The 19,944-nt window shown below is 36.3% G+C and overlaps 1 protein-coding gene and 1 pseudogene across 6 annotated transcripts in view; one reads left to right on the top strand and one right to left on the bottom strand.

Annotated features, from left to right (window-relative positions):
• Nucleotides 1-19,944, bottom strand: part of REV3L (REV3 like, DNA directed polymerase zeta catalytic subunit) — a 177,305-nt gene that overhangs the window by 134,956 nt on the left and 22,405 nt on the right. The window lies entirely within an intron of this gene.
• On the top strand, nucleotides 7,830-7,922 carry LOC144317926 (U6 spliceosomal RNA; annotated as a pseudogene).

Here is a 19,944-nt window from a genome sequence, read left to right as displayed (position 1 = left end):
GAATCTTTCACTAGCAGGCCTGACCTATAAGAAATAGTAAAGGGGATTTCATTCCAGGCTAAAACAAAAGGATAATAGACAGACAACATCTTAAATCCACACTAAGCAGTAAAGAATACCCATAAAGATGACTATTTAGGTAAACACAAAAGATAATAAACATGTATTTTTGTAATTCTTTCCTTCTATCTCATTTAAGACAGATGCAAAAGTTATAATTATAAGATTGTATTGATGGGCTTATAACGTGTAATGATGTTATTTGCACAAATGATGTTATAATGGAACAATGGTTTTATATATACAGGCATAGCAATATTGTGGGTTCTGTTTCAGACCACTGCAATAAAGCAAATACTGCAATAAAGTGATTCAAATGCATTTTTTGGTTTCCTGGTACATACAAAAGTTATGTTCCACACTATAATATAGTCTATTAAATGCGCAATAGCATTATATTTTTAAAAATGATATATGCACCTTAAAAAATATTTCCTTGCAAAAAAAAAAATATTTCCTTGCTAAAAAATACTAGCCATCATCTGGGCTTTCAGCAAGTCATAATCACCGATCACGGATCACCATAGCAAATACAATAATGAAAGTTCAAAATGCAAGTTACCAAAACGTGACGCAGATACCAAATGATCAAGTGCTGTTGGAAAAATGGTGCTGACAGACTTGCTTAATGCAGGGCTGCCACAAACCTTTAATTTGTTGAAAAGAAAAAAAAAAAAAAAGTATCTGCAAAACACAGCAAAGTGAAGGACAATGAGATATGCCTGGATGAAAATTAAATTGGGATTAATCCAAACTAAGATGTCTTAAATTAAGATGTTAAGTGTAATACCCAGAGTAACCATGAAAAAAGTAACTAAAAAACAAAAAGAGAGAGGGAGGGAGGGAGGGAGGGAGGGAGGGAGGGAAGAAAGGGAAGAAGGAAGAAAAATGGAATTAAAGTAGTATACTAGAAAATATCTACTTAGCATATAAGAAGACTATAATGGAAGAATAAAACAAAAGAGCATAAGACACAGAAAAAAACAAATAACAAATGGCAGATGTACAACTACCCAGAACTGGCAGGTAGTCAAAGGACACATTATTTTGCCATATCTCTCTCAACTCAATGGGAAAGATCAATTTTCCCATTTTACATTCACCAGTACAATTTGGGGTGCTACGCAAAATGAAGAGAACTTATACAAGCATCATATAAGCCAAAGAAGACACAGGACTGGAATCCTTTGCCTCAGTCGTGTCTTAAACATGCTCAATATATTTCCTTGAATTAATTAACATACTCTGTAACCAGAAGAATTCTTCACTGAGGAAAAATAGGAAACGGGCTGATTTTTTATTATCTTCAAAAAATATTTATATGATTAGTATTTAGATGGAAAATACTATAACTGCTTCTCATTCTTTAGGGACCAGCTAGCTCCCTTGCTATTTCAACTTTATACACCTTCCTTTACCTATAAAAGTAAGTGCACAACTTGTTTCCTCATTTATGTCTTCAGAGCACTTATAAAAATATATTATGAACTTGTTATACATATGTTTATATACAGTGGAATCACATCATATGAGCATTTTATTCACTGTATAGGAAGGAATCAAGGGACTCAGGTGGAGAGAGAATGAATGTGGGAACACAATTAAATGGTGCTAGTGTGCCCAGTCAATAAACTTATCTAGCATCATGAGATAGGGTATATAAATCTGTTATTCCTTAGTGTCTCTGAATTCCTTGGTATATCTAAAGTGGAAGTATCTTGTATTGAGAAGAGGCAACTGAGTGTGCTTCTGTTTAAAAGATGAAGTTCATAGTTTTCATAAACCATGGCCCTGATCATGGGCCAACTATTTCAACTAGAGCTCAGCTGAAGAAAAGTGACTAGTGTCTGGGTCTGTAAGTCAGGAAAATTAAGCTGCTGGGCTTGGTGAAAGATACTGAGGTAGAATTCATGCAATTCAAGAGACTATCAAGGGAAATACTGCCTAATTCTAAAAAAGGTTTTAATCTCATACTTTTGCTTCAAATCTACTTCCCACGTAAGATGCAACTTCACTGTCTCTGTCTCCATACCTACAGTGTGAGTTCCATGAATACATGCATCATGTCTTCTTCTTCCTATTCTCAATGCTTGGCAGAGAGTCTAAATACAGAGGGTGTTTGATCCACGCTAGATAAGCATATGTGGCATAATATATATATTTGGTCTTTGTGTCTTATTCCCGGCACAGAGCTCCTAAAACCCTTGGTATTTCCTGAGCAATAGGAGTATTTTGTTACTCATACAAACCCCTTCTATCATAACTGAATTTACATTAATGAGGTGACTCTTGATCGGGTCTTAAGACAGCTTCAGAACAGAAGTTGGTTGCCAGAGGAATCAATCATATCATTACAGGGTTGGAGTTTTCAATCCCATGGCCTACCTGCCACCTCACCTCCAGAGAGTGGAGAAGGACTTAAAATTTAGTTCACCAATGGCCAATGATTTAATCATGCATTTGTGATGAAACTTCAATAGAAACTCTGGAACAATGAGGTTTGGGAAAGCTAACTGGTTGTGCATACACACTTTTCAGACACATCTGAGGCTCAGGACCTTTCTAAACCTTACCCTATGTAGGTCTTGACCTGGCTATTCATTTGTCTTCTTTATAATATACTGTATAAATACAGTGTTTTCCTGAGTTCTGTAGATTGTTCTAGTAAATTATTGAACCTGAGGGTAGGGGGAGGATTGAAAGAATCCCCAAATTTGTAATTGGCCAGGCAAAAGTGCAAGTAGCCTGGGTATCCATTTGTGGCTGGCATCTGAAGCAGGAGCAATCTTATAGAACTGATCCCTTACCCTATGGGGATCTGCACTAATTTCAGGTAGTGCCATAACTGAAATGAGTTACAGAACACCCACAGCTGATGTCAGAGAATTGAGAATTTATTGCTGGAAAACCAACATAATGATACTACCTTTTGAAGAGGGCTTTCATCTTAGTCTTTGACTAGTCTTAGTCTTTGACTGCCTTTACTTTTCTCTCTTTATAATTTCTTTTCAAAAGCTAACAAAGATATTTATAATATCTTCCTATCTTTTCCTATTTGAAAGGGGATGAGAAGGGATGAATTAAGGATCAACTTTCCATATTAAACAGTAAACTAACAGCAAAAAATACAAATGTTTCTAAGATTAAGAATGTGATGAAATGGCATGTCCAAAATTCATGTGTAATTTAGTTTGCAATTATTACTATAGAAGGGAAACCAGTAAGGGACGCCTGGGTGGCTCAGTGGCTGCGCATCTGCCTTCAGCTCAGGGTGTGATCCCGGGGTTCTGGGATTGAGCCCTGCATCGGGGTCCCCTCCCTGTGGGGAGCTGCTTCTCCCTCTGCCTCTCTCTGTGTCTCTCATGAATAAATAAAATCTTAAAAAAAAAAAAAAAAAAAAACAAATAAACAAGGAAAGGAAACCAGTAATTACTTTGAGTTTCACAGTGATTGCAAATGTCAGTTCAGGTACTACTACTGGCTTACACAATATGGTATACCATCACATTTTTCTAAAAAGTCTAGCCTTAAAAAAACAAAAAAACAAAACAAACAAAAAAAAACTAAACTGTTTTCAAGCCAGAATCTCCAAGAAAATGTTTACCTTTCATAAATGTCATAAAAATAACTAGTGTTTATAACCTTTGCTAAAAATAAAATTCTGGCTTGTAAAACAAATACTGCTTTGGGGCGCCTGGCTGGCTCAGTCTCAGGTTCATGAGTTCAAGCCCCACACTGGGTGTGAAGCCTACTTAAAAAACAAAAAAACAAATATTGTTTTAGTTTCAGATGTTTTACAGCCAGAATAGTCACACATGTTAATCTTTGTGGTATTTCAATTCAGAGGTAAGTAATCCAAGGTTGAAGTAAAATTAATAATCCGATTACTATCTGAAAATTCACCTCCAGTGATATAAAACAGTATTAATAGCTAATCAAGATAAAGTTACTATCCAGTCAAATTTGTATGTAAATGCCTGAATTTTCTTTTAAAGACACATCAATAAAATGTTACAGGTAATTAAATTAATGCAAATCTAGTAAACTGTTCAATCATACTTAATGGTAGTTGAACACTGAAGGACTTTAAAATTTTACCTATACAAGAAAGTAAAAAGACAACACATGGAATAAGAGAAACTATTTAGGAATCCTGTTTGATAAAGGACTTGTATCTAGAATAACTCTTTCACCTCAATATTAAAAAGACAACCTAATTTTAAAATGGGTAAAATAAATAGGCATTTCTCCAAGAAGATATAAAAATGGCAAGTACATGAAAAGATGGCTCATTATCAATAGCCATCAATGGGATAAATGCAAATCAAAACTACAATGAAATACACTTCATATCCACTAGACAGCTATAATAAAAAAAAAAAGTGAGGCAATAACAAGTGTTGTTGAAAAACTGGAAACCTCATATATCGCTGTTAAGAATGTTAAATGTATAGCTGCTTTGGAAAATAGGCTGGTAGTTCCTCAAAAGATTAAACACGAAGTTATCATATGATCAGCAATTCTATTCCTAGTTATATGCCCAAGATAAATGAAAATATATACCCACAAAAACTTGTACATGAATGTTCATAGTAACATTTTTTCCTAACAGCCAAAAGGTAGTAATAACCCAAATGTCCATTAACTGATGGATAAATATAACATGGACTATCCATACAATGGGATATTTATTCAGCCATTAAAAGGAATGAAGTACTGATACAACATGGATGAACAGGCAAACTGTAAACTGTATCTGAATAAAGCTCTTAAATAATTTTTTTAGCCCATTCATGCTCACTGGATTTTCTTTTTTCTGGAGGTCTCTAATGAAAAGACCTAATTTTGAATATACCATTAAAATCAATGCATTCGGGATCCCTGGGTGGCGCAGCGGTTTGGCGCCCGCCTTTGGCCCAGGGCGCGATCCTGGAGATCTGGGATCGAATCCCACGTCAGGCTCCTGGTGCATGGAGCCTGCTTCTCCCTCTGCCTATGTCTCTGCCCCCCCCCCTCTCTCTCTGTGACTATCATAAATAAATAAAAATTTTTAAAAAATCAATGCATTCATTAAAATGAATTATTAGATTTGCATCACAGAAATAAATTATGACTAAATTAAGAGAAATACAAACATTAGCTTCTAAAACCACTTATATGTCTCTATTTCCACTTGATGATGCACTAAGTATACTATTTTAAACATTCAATCACATTAAGATATGTTGTCAATTAGCAATGTTCTACTTAAAGTGATCATTACCAAAAACAGATAAAGCAATTAAAGATTAAAAACTGTCAATGTAAGAAAGTTTTTAGATAATAAAACTTTCAGACAATAAACTTAATAAAACTGACCTACCATACACACTTAATAGTTGCTCTGTCGAAAGGTAGAAGCAGCATAGCCTCCTCGCACCCCTCAAACCACCCCATCCAAAAATATTGTACAAGAATTCAATGGAAGTTTTCTTAGAACTACATTCAGTTACTTAACAGTATCAGACCGATATGGCCAGTTAGCTCTACTAAGCATAAAACTGGTTATAGGGGAGCCTGAATAAGGCAGTTATAAGTCATGAAAATTATGAAATGTTGGACAAAAACATATTGCCAAACATATCAAAAACAATGCAAACCAGAAGTCAGTGGAGCGTCATCTTTAAAGTATTAAAACTGAAAAAAAAGTATTAAAACTGAACTTTTTTAGTGGTTGCTTTAGAGGTTGCTGTTTACATTTAATCTACAACCACTGTCAAATAGCATTATATTGCATTTCACAGGTAGTACCTTAAAACAGTATTCCAAATTCTCTCTCCTACCCCTTGTAACATTGCTTCAAATTTCACTTAACTATAAGCTATAATCACCCAATACATTGTGTGTATTATCTATTATATCCACTTAGGATAGAAAACAAAAGGTTTTATTTTACACCTTCATTTATTCCTTCACTAACTCTCCTTTTCTCTGAAAAGCTTCTTTTAACATTTCTTGCAAGGCAAGTAACAGCTCTTATTGGTGACAGTTCCCTCAATTTTTATGCCTGAGAAAGTTTTCATTTTTCTTTCACTTTGAAAGACCATTTCAATATATATGGAATTCTAGGTTGGTGATTTTTTTTCTTTCAACACTTCTACACTACCAGGTGTAGATTCGGTATTTGTCATATTTGGTGTCCTCTGAGCTTCCTGGATTGGTAGTTTGGAGTTTTCAACTCTTAGCTATTAGCATTTCAAATATTTGTTTTGCTCCTTTCTCTCTTCTCTATCAAAGGCATTCCTTACTTGTTACAGTGCTTTTGATTGCTAGTATTTTCTTTTGACTTTTTTCTTAGAATTTCAATCTCTCTGCTTACATTACCCATCTGTTCTTACATGTTGTTCACTTTTTCCATTAGAGCCCTTAGCATATTGATCATAGTTATTTTAAATTTCCAGTCTGACAATTCCAAAATCTCTGTCGTATCTGACTAGGAGTTAGGCTGTATTTACTGTAGCTATGGGTATCAAAACTAAAATTTCCTCTAACGTCCTTGTCTTTGGGTTTCCCTAGAAACTCCCTAAATAAAGTACAAACCCTGCAGTTCTTTCGTCTGTAATCCTCTATTATTATACAGGAGCCCTGTTGATGTAGAGGTAAAGTGTGGGGAGAGGGGAACTATTCCATAATCCAAGGATGAGGTCTGAGTCTTTTAGTGGGTCTGTATTCCTGGCTGTGGCTTTTGAAAGTGCCTCTCAGCAGTTTTTCCTCTCTTAGAGAGACAGCAAGGCTAGAGAAAAAGTTGGTTTCCCCAAGCTGGTTGGGCTCTGGTGGTTTCCCTTTTAAGCAGGGAAAAAACAGAATGCTGTGGGCTTATTTCAAAATGGTTACTATTCCTCTCCTGCGGGAAGCATGAGGAAATCCACCTGCCTTCCGATCTTAACAGTGAGAACCTGGTGGAGCCTGTGGAGGAAAAACTCACAAGAGCGTGGGAGCCATCCTAAAACTGGACCCCCAGGAGTGTTTAACTATCAAGCTAATCCACACTCAGCTTCTGGCAGGTCATCAGTTACAGTTAAGTTTTCCTACTAGTTCCTGGCTTCATTAGCTTATGCTCCCAGCAAGCTGTGATTCTTTGTATTTGCCTGTCTCTCCAGTTTTGGGGGCATTAGTTTACTCTGTGATCTCAGTTCTCTGATGGATCTAAGAAGAACTGTTGCTTTTTAGTTTAACTTTGTTCCTACTATAAGGACAAGAGTGACAACTTCTAATTTCTTTCATGTCTGAGTGGAAACCTGAATTCAATGTCCTTTAGATTCTCATCATTCCTTGAACACTTTTTTATTTTCTGAAACAAGAAGGTGTTCAGGTTCATCTTGCACTTTTCCCAAGGGAGTCTTGGTTACTTTTAGTGGAGAATATTATTTAGAAATCAAGATCTGGACACAAAGTATCCTCAATGCTAAGCGGGTATCATTACTTCTAGAATCCATGAGCACATACTAGGAAATTTATATATTTATATACATACACATACCCTATATTTATTTCTCTATCTATCCATCCATCCTTCTCTGTATATGATAAAAACTATACTCATACCTCCAATTCCTTTTTTCATTTGATACCTCCAATTCCAACCCAATATCCTAGAAACATTCTAGTTGTCCCTATGTCCATGTTTCTCTTTTGTTCAACAGTAAGAAACCTGGTTCCCATTTTCCTTACTGTATTGTTTGCACAATCCTTAAAAACATAAAAAGTAGTTTCAGAACTCCTATCCACTACCACTGAGAAAAGTACATCTAATAAAATTGGAATGATAGATTAGCATGGTCCTTGCACAAGGATGACATGGAATACTTGTTTTTTGTTCTTTTCAAGGGAGGGGGGGTGGGCAAAGAGAGGAGGAGTGGTAAAATTTCCAGATAATAAAATGCACAAATACTAACTGCATCTTATTAATTTTGACAAATGTATGTAATTTGATGAGTTATGGAACAATTCCCACTTTCATCACCTCCAAAATTCCCTTGTGCTGCTTTTTAGTCAATCCCCACCTCCTCTGAAGCAATCACTGTTCTGATTTTTCACAATAGTTTTGTCTAGCACTTCATAAAAATGGCATATTCTTTTATGTCTGATTTCTTTCACCCAGCACTATTTTAATGTTCATCCAGGATACCACATTATGAGTAGTTCATTCGTTTTTGTTGTTCCATAGTAACTCCTTGTATGAAGATATCAGTTTGTTTACCCATCTTATATATGAGATAAAAGATTCAGGAGTACCTCAAGTCACACAGTTAACTGGATAAGAATTCCAAGGACCTCAGAACCAGAAGTATTCTAAACTCTTGATTCTTGGTTTGGTGTTCTTTTCACTTTAGCAAAGTACCACTCAAACAAATTTTAAAAATAACTAAGGCACCTGGGTGGCTCAGTTAGTTAAGCATCTAACTCTTGATTTCGGCTCAGATCATGATCTCAGGGTCATGAGATCAAGTCCCACATTGGGCTCCATGCTCAGCAGGGAGTCTGCTTGAGAGTCTTTCCTTTTCCCTTTTCCTCTGGCCACCCCCCCCCCCCCAACCCACTCACAAGCACACTGTCTAAAATAAATCTCTAAAGGGCAGCCCCGGTGGCTCAGCGGTTTAGTGCCACCTTCAGTCCAGGGGGTAATCCTGGAGACCCGGGATCAAGACCCACATTGGGCTCCCTGCATGGAGCCTGCTCCTTCCTCTGCCTGCATCTCTGCCTCTCTCTCTGTGTCTCTCATGAATAAATAAATAAAATCTTTTAAAATAAAATAAAATAAATCTTTAAAAAAATAACAAAAACTCCAGGGATATATTTTTATCATATTTAGTGATAAGGAACTACCTATATGTAATCACATCACAGATGTGATATTTTTCAAAATTATCACTGTGATACTTTCCAATGAGTTTTTTTTTTTTTTTTAAAGATTTTATTTGACAGAGAGAGAGTATGCGTGCATGCACAAGCAGCAGGAGTTGCAGGCAGAGGGAGGGGGAGAAGCAGTTTCCTTACTTGAACAGAGTACTATGTGGGGCTCGATCCCAGGACCCTAGGATCATGACCTGAGCTGAAGGCAGACACCTAACTGACTGAGCCACCCAGGCACCCCTCCAATGAGTTCTTAACAGGAAATGAAAAATATCCAAAATTATTATTTTTTTTAAATATCCCAAATTAAAAGGTTATTGAATCAAATGCAAATATTTTTAGTATCAGACCTTTAAGAATAACAGTTAACACTGGCATTTCTTCTATAATCCATACTCCTTCCTAATCCTTCTACCAATGCTGATTTCAAATTTACTTGACATTTCTTAAAGATCTCTTAAACATTTACCTTATAATCAGTTTTCAGTGAAAGTAATTTATACATTCATTAATTTCTTCAGTTTAAACCTATAAACTACCAAGAGGAGTACTCGCCTAATTTTAGCATTTCTAGGGAATTTTTAGCCTTTTGAGTCTCTCAAGTCTGTCAAATCATCTAATTCCCTATTTAGAAAACCTATCAATCTCTCTCTCTTTAAAACATAACAAAAAAGACAGTTTTTCTTCAACCCATAATCTTTAAGCTCCTTCTCAAACCACAATTAACTTACTAATTCTGATCTAAGGACAGTAATTTTTCTGTACTGTGAAATGCTGACTACTTACCCCTCATGATAAAAGTGTATGGTAGTACCATTCAAGGTGACCTTAACTCACTGCTATGAACTGAAGGGCCAAAAGCAGAACACAAAGAGTGAGACTGCCATTAGGCAATGTTGTCCCACTACCTCTCCTACTGCCCCAAACACCCTGCATGTTGGCCCAATCTAGCTGAACTTCCCGAAGATGAAGTAATAGAGTAACAGAGAATTTGAGAGCTCTTTGTCAAAAGCTATGAACGAATCTATGGATCTGTAATATTTTATGTAACCTCCATTGTAAGGTTCCCTTCTAATAGGTTTTTTAAGATATCTCATGTATTCCAAAATAACATCCATCTCACAAGAACATGGTGAAATATAAAGTATACCTTGATGCTCCCACAAGTTAGGGGTTATTATTTAATTTTCCTTATGTGAGAGAACAGATTAAATTTAGACTTCATCAATCTATCATATATACGATGACCCAAGAACTTAGTCTGTAACACAAACAAGGTAGATGAGACCAATTGACTTATCCTATATTTCATTTACAAGTCACAATCTTTAGCTCATAATTTATGTAAACTAAAATGCTAATTATTATTTGGAGTGAAGAAAATGAAAGGTTTCACATGTGTTCAGAGCACTGAATACAATTCTATAACAAAACTTCCCAACTGCCAGTCACTACATCAAGGACAAATGATGGTTTGATTAACAGCTATGGCAAAGACAGCTGTTTAGCACTTGGCTTCACCTTTTGGTTTAGGTTCTGAAAATTCCTGTGAACTTCTTCTTTCATCCAAACAAAATAAAAAATTTTGATATAGCCAAGATAACATGCCTAAAGAGCTACACTCCAAGTCTAATGATATTAGACTTGAAAGAAAAAGAAATGCCAGGGCTGTAATGTCACCTGCTCATTTTTCCTTTGTGCCATTAGAAAAATTTTACAAAGTAGGTTAATGTGTAAGGTATACTTTCCTGAACTCCTTAATACTTTTCATCCTTCTTCTTCCTTAAAAATATAGTGGCCAAAATAAAGGAAATTTGTGGAAGGCAATGATTAATCCAGAGAACTAATGTAAGTAGTCAGACAACTGGTCATCTCATCATCTTCAAGAATTAGCAGAAGATAATAAGATGGCAATGGGGAAAGAATGTAAGAAGGACGTGGAACCTGGCAAACCGCCTTGGAAGGGAAGGAAAAACAGAAACTTTTGGTTCTAGTTAAAGTGTCAATGAGAATATACTCTCGGAAGGAAAAAAAGTGTTAACAAAAATCTAGATAAAATAAAGACAAGTAAAAGTAGTAAATAAACTTAGAAATTGGAGTACTAGAGTTACCCTTACAAAGCTTACGAAGAAAGTATCTTTTGAAAATATTTTCTGGCCTAGTTGTCCTAAAGAAATTAGGAGAATAAGCCAACAATCAACCATATATTTTTACTGAACACCTAGTACATAAATGATGTTGTATAGGTACTGTGATTTTATTTATATTTTTAGAAGACTTTATTTATTTGAGAAAGAGCAAATATGCACACAAGCAGGGAGGTAGGGCAGGGGCAGAGGGAGAACCAGACTCCCTGCTGAGCAGGAAGCCCAATGTGGCTAGATCCCAGGACCCTGAGGTCATGACCTGAGCCGAAAGCAGAGGCTTAATGGACTGAGCCACCTAGGTGCCCCAATAATGTGATTTTAAAATGAATTTAATATAGTCTCTTGCCTCAACTCTAGCCGGGAATAGGGTTGGGGCACCAAGTCAAATATATAACAGATGGAAACAAAATGCTTAGGGAACCTAGAGAAAAGAAAAATTAATTAGAACACGGGTATGGCAAAAAAGGTTTCTTAGAAGTGATATTTGTACTGGACTTTAAAGAATGGGCAAGAATTTAATAGGCATAGACAGGAAAAGGTAGTGCAAAAAAAAAATAGAAGGAATACTATAAGAAAGGTATGTTAGAAAAAAGTGTAGGATATATTCAGGAAAATCCAAGTGTCTAAGTGAGATGGAAATCTAGAGTTCGTGATAAAGAGAAAAATGAGAAAAGCCTAGAGAAGCAGATTGGAAAAGAGACTGAGGAGTCCCTAAACACTACACCATAAGTTCATTTTTAGCAGTAAAGATTCAAATTATTTTGAGCCTTAGAAACACAATCTAGGTTCTTAACTATCAGATAAGCCTGCACACAAGTTAAATTTCACTTTAACAACTGTGCTGTCTTGCAGTCATCAATTACCAATGGTCCTTTGAAATTTAGAATCAGAATAAATGTAAAAGCTGGGTAAATGCTAAATTTTTTTTATTTTTTTATTTTTTTATTTATGATAGTCACAGAGAGAGAGAGAAAGAGAGGCAGAGACACAGGCAGAGGGGAGAAGCAGGCTCCATGCACCGGGAGCCCGACGTGGGACTCGATCCCGGGTCTCCAGGATCGCGCCCTGGCCCAAAGGCAGGCGCCAAACCACTGCGCCACCCAGGGATCCCCAGTAAATGCTAAATTTTAAAGCAGATCCAGCTGCTCAATGGTCAACATGATTATAGATAAATAGGGTGACCATTTGTCATCTAAACTGGGATTTTTCTGAATAAACAGAGGCACTATTAATAATTATGCTAGTATAAATTAGGAACATTCCAAGCAAACTGGGATGAATGGTTAAACTAGTTATAAAAACTCCCAAAATCAAACGGACTCCTTTCTTATATTCTTTTCAGTGGCAAACTCCTACTGTGGAGCAGGAGGAGAATCTAGCATTTGATATTGAGATTCGTAACTATGGCATTTTAAAGAGACACATATTAAAAATGAATAACAACTATTTTTATAGTAGCAGAGACTTGAAGGGTGAATGACTTCATGCAAATCTGTGTCAGACTTCTTTACCTTAACTAATGATAACCATGAACACAAGAGGAACTATACATATTGGTTACTAACCTCACAAGCACATGTAGACCTTAGATGGTATTCCCTGAGTTTCTGTGTTTAATTTGAAAACTAGTTAATTTTCAACCATTTCAAAGCATATTGCTTTTGTTTTAATATAGTACGAGAGAAGAAAAATCTGTTTTGCTACAATTACAGAAAACACTTGATCGTTTGCAAAAGATTGTTATGTGGGTGGCTGCAACACTTGGCCTTTGACCTCTTGCCAAATACCATACCGCATGTGTTCTGAATCACCAGTAAACCCAGATGCCCTCATGTGAGGTACTCCAAATCCAACCAGAAATTAATTAAGAGACAAAACAATCCTATGGTTTTCATGAATGAAGCCAAGACCTTCTTAAAAATGGGGGAGAGGAGGAAAGAGCTTTAAATGGCTAATGTCAGGACTGTAGGAAAATAATTTAACTTTTTTTTTTTTTTAAGATCTTATTTATTTATTCATGAGAGACACAGAGACACAGGCATAGGGAGAAGCAGGCTCCCCAGAGGGAGCCCAATGTGGGACTCCATCCCAGAACTCTGGGATCACATCCTGAGCCGAAGGCAGACAGATGCTCAACCGCTGAGCCACCCAGGCATTCCTTTAACTTCTAAATATTCATTCTGGTCAAAGTCTAAGACCTGATAAAGAAGGTCTTGACACTGCAAAAAGAAATCAAACTTTTGATATTAAAAAATACTTGTAACCACCTAATACCACAGGTTGGCCAACTTTTTCTCTAACAGGACAAATAGTACATTTTTAGGCTTTATGGACCATAGAGTCTCTGCTGCAAATATCTATACCTTCTAAAGCACAAAAACAGCTACAGGTAGTATGGAAATAAATGGAAGGGGCTGTGATCCAATAAAACTTTACTTACAAAAACAGGTGGTGGGGCTGGATTTGGTTCTATGGGCTGTATGAGAGTATAAGCTCCTTTGTATTATTCTTGTTTTTGGCAGTGTCTGGTACATAATATGTGCTCTGAAAATGTTCACAGATGAACCATATTATTTAATCAAAAAACATAAGCGAAATGTCTGAGCTATCTTGGTACATTGTGTTTACTCAATATTATTTGAGACTAACTTCCTAGTTATTTTGCGTGAGAAATACTTATTTCTAAAACTTTTTTTTCATTTAAAACACATTAATTGTAATATTAATCATGGTCATGTCACTACTGAACTTTGCTTACCAAAGATTAATACTAATTTTCTGGCTCCTTGGGGCCATTTACATAAATAGGTAATCTGATTACACAGTATAAGGACTAGAGCTGAAAGGTCATGTTGAGTTAAAGCCAGAGTTAATACCATGGCAAGTGAGAGTCAAAAGCAGGTGGAAAGAACCCTGCAGAGAAGACTGGTGTGCAGAGAAGAGAATGGAAGAGAAGACAGACCTGTTTGTACCATGCAGTGAAGATCTAAGAGATTTCTCTATTATAATAATAAATCTCCTTTTTATTAGAGCTTCTTTGAAAGGGCTTCTGTTCTTTGCAGTTAAACAATTCCTGACTAGAAAATGGATTATGAAACATTTTGGAGAGGAGTTAGTATTTGAGCTGAATTTTTTAAAAAAATGAACAGACATGGAGATTCCAGTCTACATGGAGTAATAAGGAACAGATTTACCCTCCTGCCTGAAACAAAAACAACAACAAACCCCAAGTTTTCAGACATTAGACAATGGCTGGTAAGAAGAGTAATCCCTGACAGAGGGGAAACAAAGTGAGCCCTCTTCTAATAGCTACCTGCTTAGAGGGAGCCTCCAGGGAGCAGAGGTAGAAGGAAGCCGAGTGGAGACCAGCAACCTGAGGAAGCATGAGTCCAAGTTTGCTGGAACATGCGTGGTCAAGTACCAGAGAGGAGACAGTTGCAGAGAGAGAGTAGAGTAGACCTGGGGAGGGCTCCCTGAAGACTTACTGAGTAGTATCAGCACATGCTTGTGAGGAACCTACTCAAAGCAGCAAAAGAACTAAAAGGAGCAGAAGGAACAATTTCAGGGGGTCAGTGGCAGGAATAATGTGTTTCATCCAGAAAGGAAAAAGTCTCATCCTTCACAGGACATCAGGCAGGATAATCACAAGGTCACTCCATCAGTAATGGAGCAAAATTAGCCCTATATAAAGTCTACTCTGGTTTCACCTGAACAAGCATAAAAATAGCACTGAAAGTGTCAAACGATTTCCAAGTAACAGCGTCCTGGAATAAAACTCAAGAATATTTCTAGAAATACAAAATAACCCAAACATAAGGTTAAATTCATAATGTCTGACATCTAATAAAAAATTATCAGGCATGGAAATAGAATAATATGGCCCATAATGAGAAGAAAAAGCAGCAATAGAAACAAGCCAAGAACTGGTAAGTACTGGGATCAGCAAAGATACCAAGATAACTCTCTTGACTATAAATCCATACGCTGAAGGAAGTGGAGGAATGCTTGGACACATTAAGCAGAGATGCAGACAATATAAAAAGAATGTGAATCAAAATTTACATCTTACCAGAGATGAAAAATGTCTGAGATGAAAAGTACAATGGATGGAATTAATAGCACATTAGAAATGCCAGAATTAAAGATTAAAAACTTAAAAGCAATAGAAATTACCCCAAATGAGGCACAAAATAAGCCTGAAAAAAAAAAAAAAGATCAAAACATTAGTAACCTATGCAACAACTTGAAACAGACACATATGTGTAATAGGAGTCCTCAAGATGGGAGGATAAGTGCTATATAAAATTACAAAAAAAAAAAAAAGAGGAAAGTATGGGCTTAAAGTAGTGCATAAGAGCAAGCTGTAACAGATTATGGAGAAGAGGAAAGAAATGATAAAAGCCGTACATCTGGCTATAAATCTGACAATGGCAGACAAGTAACCTAGGTAGAAGCTGCTGACTCTAAGAAAGGACCAGGATTAGTATGTAATGGTAAGAAAAGAAGAGAGAAGTGAGAATATTTTAAAGAAATAATAGGAATTCATGATTAACTATATACTGGAAAGGAGAATGTTAGAGGTTGAAGTTTTGAAAAGGATAAGACTAAGTTTGAATCTCAGCTTCTCTATTTACTATTTGAACTTGGATAGGTTATTTAATCTCTCTCTGCCTTCATTTCCTCACTAGTAAACTGAAGATAATAGCAGTACCTAAGTAACAGGGCTGTTTTGATAATTAAAGGAGTTAAAACATGTAAAGTACTTTGGCATGTATTAAGTGCTTAATAAATACTGGCTACAGCAGTTCTCAAATCTTTTGGTCTCAGGACTGCTTTTCACTCTTAAAAGTTATGGTGGACCCTGAAGAATTTTACCTGGGTAATATCTGTTAATAATTACCATATTTAATTTCTTTAAACCTGAGAAATATATAAAATATTAACATTTTCATTCATTAAAAACAATAAACCTATTACATGTTAACATGAATAGCATTTCATTTTATTTTTCAGAAGAAAAAAATTGGTCGGAAGATAGAAACTGTTTTACATTTTTGTAAATCTCTCTAATGTCTGGCTTACTAAGAGAAAGCTGGGTTCTCGTATCTGCCTCTGCTCAATCTGTTGCTCATGTTGTTTTGGCTGGGAAAGACAACCAACCAATCTGTGTTATGTAGAAGTTAATACACCCAAAAAAGCTAAGATAGCATCTCCTGGGTAAAATGACTAAGTTTAAAAAAGGAGACAGCATAGTATTGGTTCTGTAACTCTTGAGAGTACTCAAGAGCAAAGTAAGAGATTACCTAAAAACTATTCTAGTCAGCTCACAAGAGTAAGCGCCCAAGAAACTATTAAATTTATCCCACATGGGTTTTAAGGAGCACTGTAGAAAGGATGGAACCATAAAGAATTCTCACGTAAGATAATAGAGATTCATAGTTCTACATGAATAGTAAGGAAATGCCTGGGCCTAAGCTGAGAGTTGGGAAAGTTCTAAGTCTAAGCCGCCAGATGTCCAAAGAACACAAAGGGAAAGAGAGTAAGGCCAAGTAATGGAATCTGGGGCAGGTGGGGAGTCTAAGGGGGTGCTGGTGCTCAGCAGAAGGAAAACAACTCTTTTTTTATGGCAAAAGATTTAAACAGATACTTTATCAGAGAAGATATGTGAGTGGCAAATAAGCACATGAAAAGATGTGCAGTATCCTTAGTCCTTAGAAATGAAAATTAAAACAGTAAGGTAGGATTTCATTCCCACTAGAAAGGATACAATTTAAAAAAGACTAAACCAGAACCAAATGTTAAGAATATGGAGAAATTGGACCTCTCATACACTGTTGGAGGTAATGCAGAATGAAATGCTACTTTGGAAAAGAGTTTGGTGGTTTCTCATGAAGTAAACTATATGACCCGCCATCTCATCCCTAAGTATCTGTAAGAGAAATGAAAAAATACATTCACACAAAGACTTGTAACATGACTGCTCACAGCAGCTTTATTTGTAACAGTCCAAACCAGAAACCATCTAAATGTCCAGATCCTTGTGAATAGTATATCCACATAATGGGATTGCTATATCCTTAGCAATATAAAGGAACATACTACTCATACATGCAAGAATATGGAGGAGGGTACAAATGACTACATATTCTGATTCCATTTACATGAAATTCTGGAAAAGGCAAAACTATAGTAATTATAATGTATATTGTAATTAGATGTAGTAATTATAGCGACAAGGCGGATGTGGTTGCTGGAGGTAGGAGGGAGGGAGGTTTGATTGAAAGGGACACAAGGAAACTTTTTAGGGTAATAGAAATGTTCTATATATCATGATTGTGGTGATGGTAGTTACAGGATTGCTACATTTGCCAAAACTCATCTATTTATATACTTAAGATTGGTCAATTTTGTTTCATGTAAGTCATACCTCAATAAAATTAAGGAAAAAGAACCAAAGAATGAACAAATCTTCATCTTATCAGTCACTCACCAGGATTTCTCAATGCGTCACAGAAAATGGCAGTAGGTAGGAAGTACAGATATGGAAATCATTGACAAGAACAGGGAGTTGATAGGAATGATGCAGTCATAAGAATATGCCATTTTTATTAGATTTCAATCATTCCAAAAATGAGATTTGCTTCTAAAATAGATCTTTATCAGTCCAAAATATGTTCCATTGTAATAGTATTTATGTTCTAAGACTATCTAGAAGAGAAGCATTCCAGACCTTTTCTGTCAGAAACTCTAGGTGCAAAGTCCCCAAATCTCCCTTTTAAATTGCTCCCAAAGAAATTATTTTGTGGAGTGCATGGCTCAGTCAGTAGAACATATGACTTGACTCAGGATTGTGAGTTCGAGCCCCACGTTGGGTGTAGAGATTACTTAAAAATCTTTAGGGGGCACCTAGGTGGCATATTTGGTTAAGTGACTGACTCTTAAAATTTCAGCTCAGATACTAATCTCAGGGTTGTGAGACCGAACCCTGCATGGGACCCTGTGCTGGGCCTGGAGTCTGCTTAGGATTCTCTCTCTCCCTGTCTGCTTCCCCTCTTAAAAAAAATTATTTTGCAAACTGAATCACAGAGAATCACTGTACTAGAAGGAATATACACATACGCACGTGCTTGTGTGTATACACACACACAAGGTTTGCAACTGCTCCAAGTGAATAGTATTAAATAGCATATGTGATTTCCTTATGAAAACACAGAATCATCATTACTTCATGGAGATGTAAGCAGCTCAAATGAGATCATCTGCAAAAACCACTTAGGATACTGCCAAGGTACTCAATGTATTGCTTGCCAATCATCCTGGACTTGAGTAGGGAGACAATTCTAAGTAAAGAAAAAAAAAGATCCTTTAACCATATCAAGTTTGAAGTTCCATGATTCTATATTGCTTCTGTTTCACCACTATCTACCTGTTAGTAGTAGGTGATAGCCACTTCAATTTTAATTACTATTTGTAATATCATGATATTTTCTTTAAATATGTGATTTTTAGAAAGCAGTATGCTAGGTTTTCCTCTTTATAAATTCTGTTGACTTGTTAAAAGATTTCCTATGTGCTTTCTCTGTACATTTGACTTAATTTCAAACATCTTTAAAATCAAGTCAAAATAAGACACAGTGAAGCAAAACAACATTAAGAACTATAGAGAACAAAGCTGAGTGAACAGCCAAGGTCTTTACCTTCAAGAGGTGGTTTGTGTATCTGTGTGAGACAATATACATAAAACTTACCATTTTAACTTTCTGAGTGTATAATTCAGTCATATTAATAAGCACATTCACATTGTTGTATAACCATTATAAGCGCATTCACACTATTGTATAACTATTATCATTATCCATTTCTAGAATATTTTCATCATCCCAAACTGAAACTCTGCACCCACTTAACAATAAATCCCCATCTCCCCTTTCCCCAGCCCCTAGTAATCACTAATTTACTTTCTCTATGAATTTAACTATTCCAGATACCTCATACAAGTGGAGTCATACAAGATTTGTCCTTCTGTCATAAGTTTTTTCCTACTAATTTTTACTGCATATCTAGGCACCAACCAAGCACTGAGGACACAAAGACTGGCAAACATACTCACCTGTCCTCACAAAACTTACACTCCAATAGGGAAGTCAGATAAGTCAAAAACAACTACTTGCATGTCAGTGTGATAACAGCTCTAAGAGAGGCACAAAGTACAATGGTGGCACAAAGGATTAATTAACTTTGAGGAAAGTCAGGAGCGTTTCACAACGGAGGTGATGTCTCAGGGCATTTTAAAATAGGAAGAATTCACTGAATGGACATTGTCATTTAATCCAGAGGAATGACATTCATTCATTCATCAAACCTTTAATGAGGAGCAACACTATCACCAGTGCTCCATACCTACCACAGCCAGGGTGTCTTGGCTTTCCTTAAGCTATAAGTAAATACAGAACCATGAGATATACCTCTGAGGAAGAGCAAGCAGTTCAGACTAACAAGCAAAGTGCCTGGGGAAGAAATGAGGCTGGGAAGGCATTCAGGTAGCAGATCATAGAAAAGTCATCTAGTGTTTTATTCTATACTGTAGGCCAGTTTCAGAACTTAATGGTGGCATCTGCCAGAAGTACATATTCCTAGACAACCGCAGAGGTTTTCGTTTCATGTCTGGGATAGACCTCAGGAATCTGAATACCTCCAGGTGATTCTAATACAGTCATATCCATGGACTACTTTTTGGGAATACCTCTGTAAAATACAGAAAGCTAATGATGGCTTCAAAAGAGAATAATATGGGATCCCTGGGTGGTGCAGCGGTTTGGCGCCTGCCTTTGGCCCAGGGCGCGAT

This window comes from Canis aureus, chromosome 7 (assembly GCF_053574225.1).
Source record: "Canis aureus isolate CA01 chromosome 7, VMU_Caureus_v.1.0, whole genome shotgun sequence".
NCBI classification, from domain to species: Eukaryota; Metazoa; Chordata; class Mammalia; order Carnivora; family Canidae; genus Canis; species Canis aureus.
The sequence above is the reverse complement of the archived record's forward strand: the minus strand, read 5'-3'. Positions and strand labels throughout refer to the sequence as shown.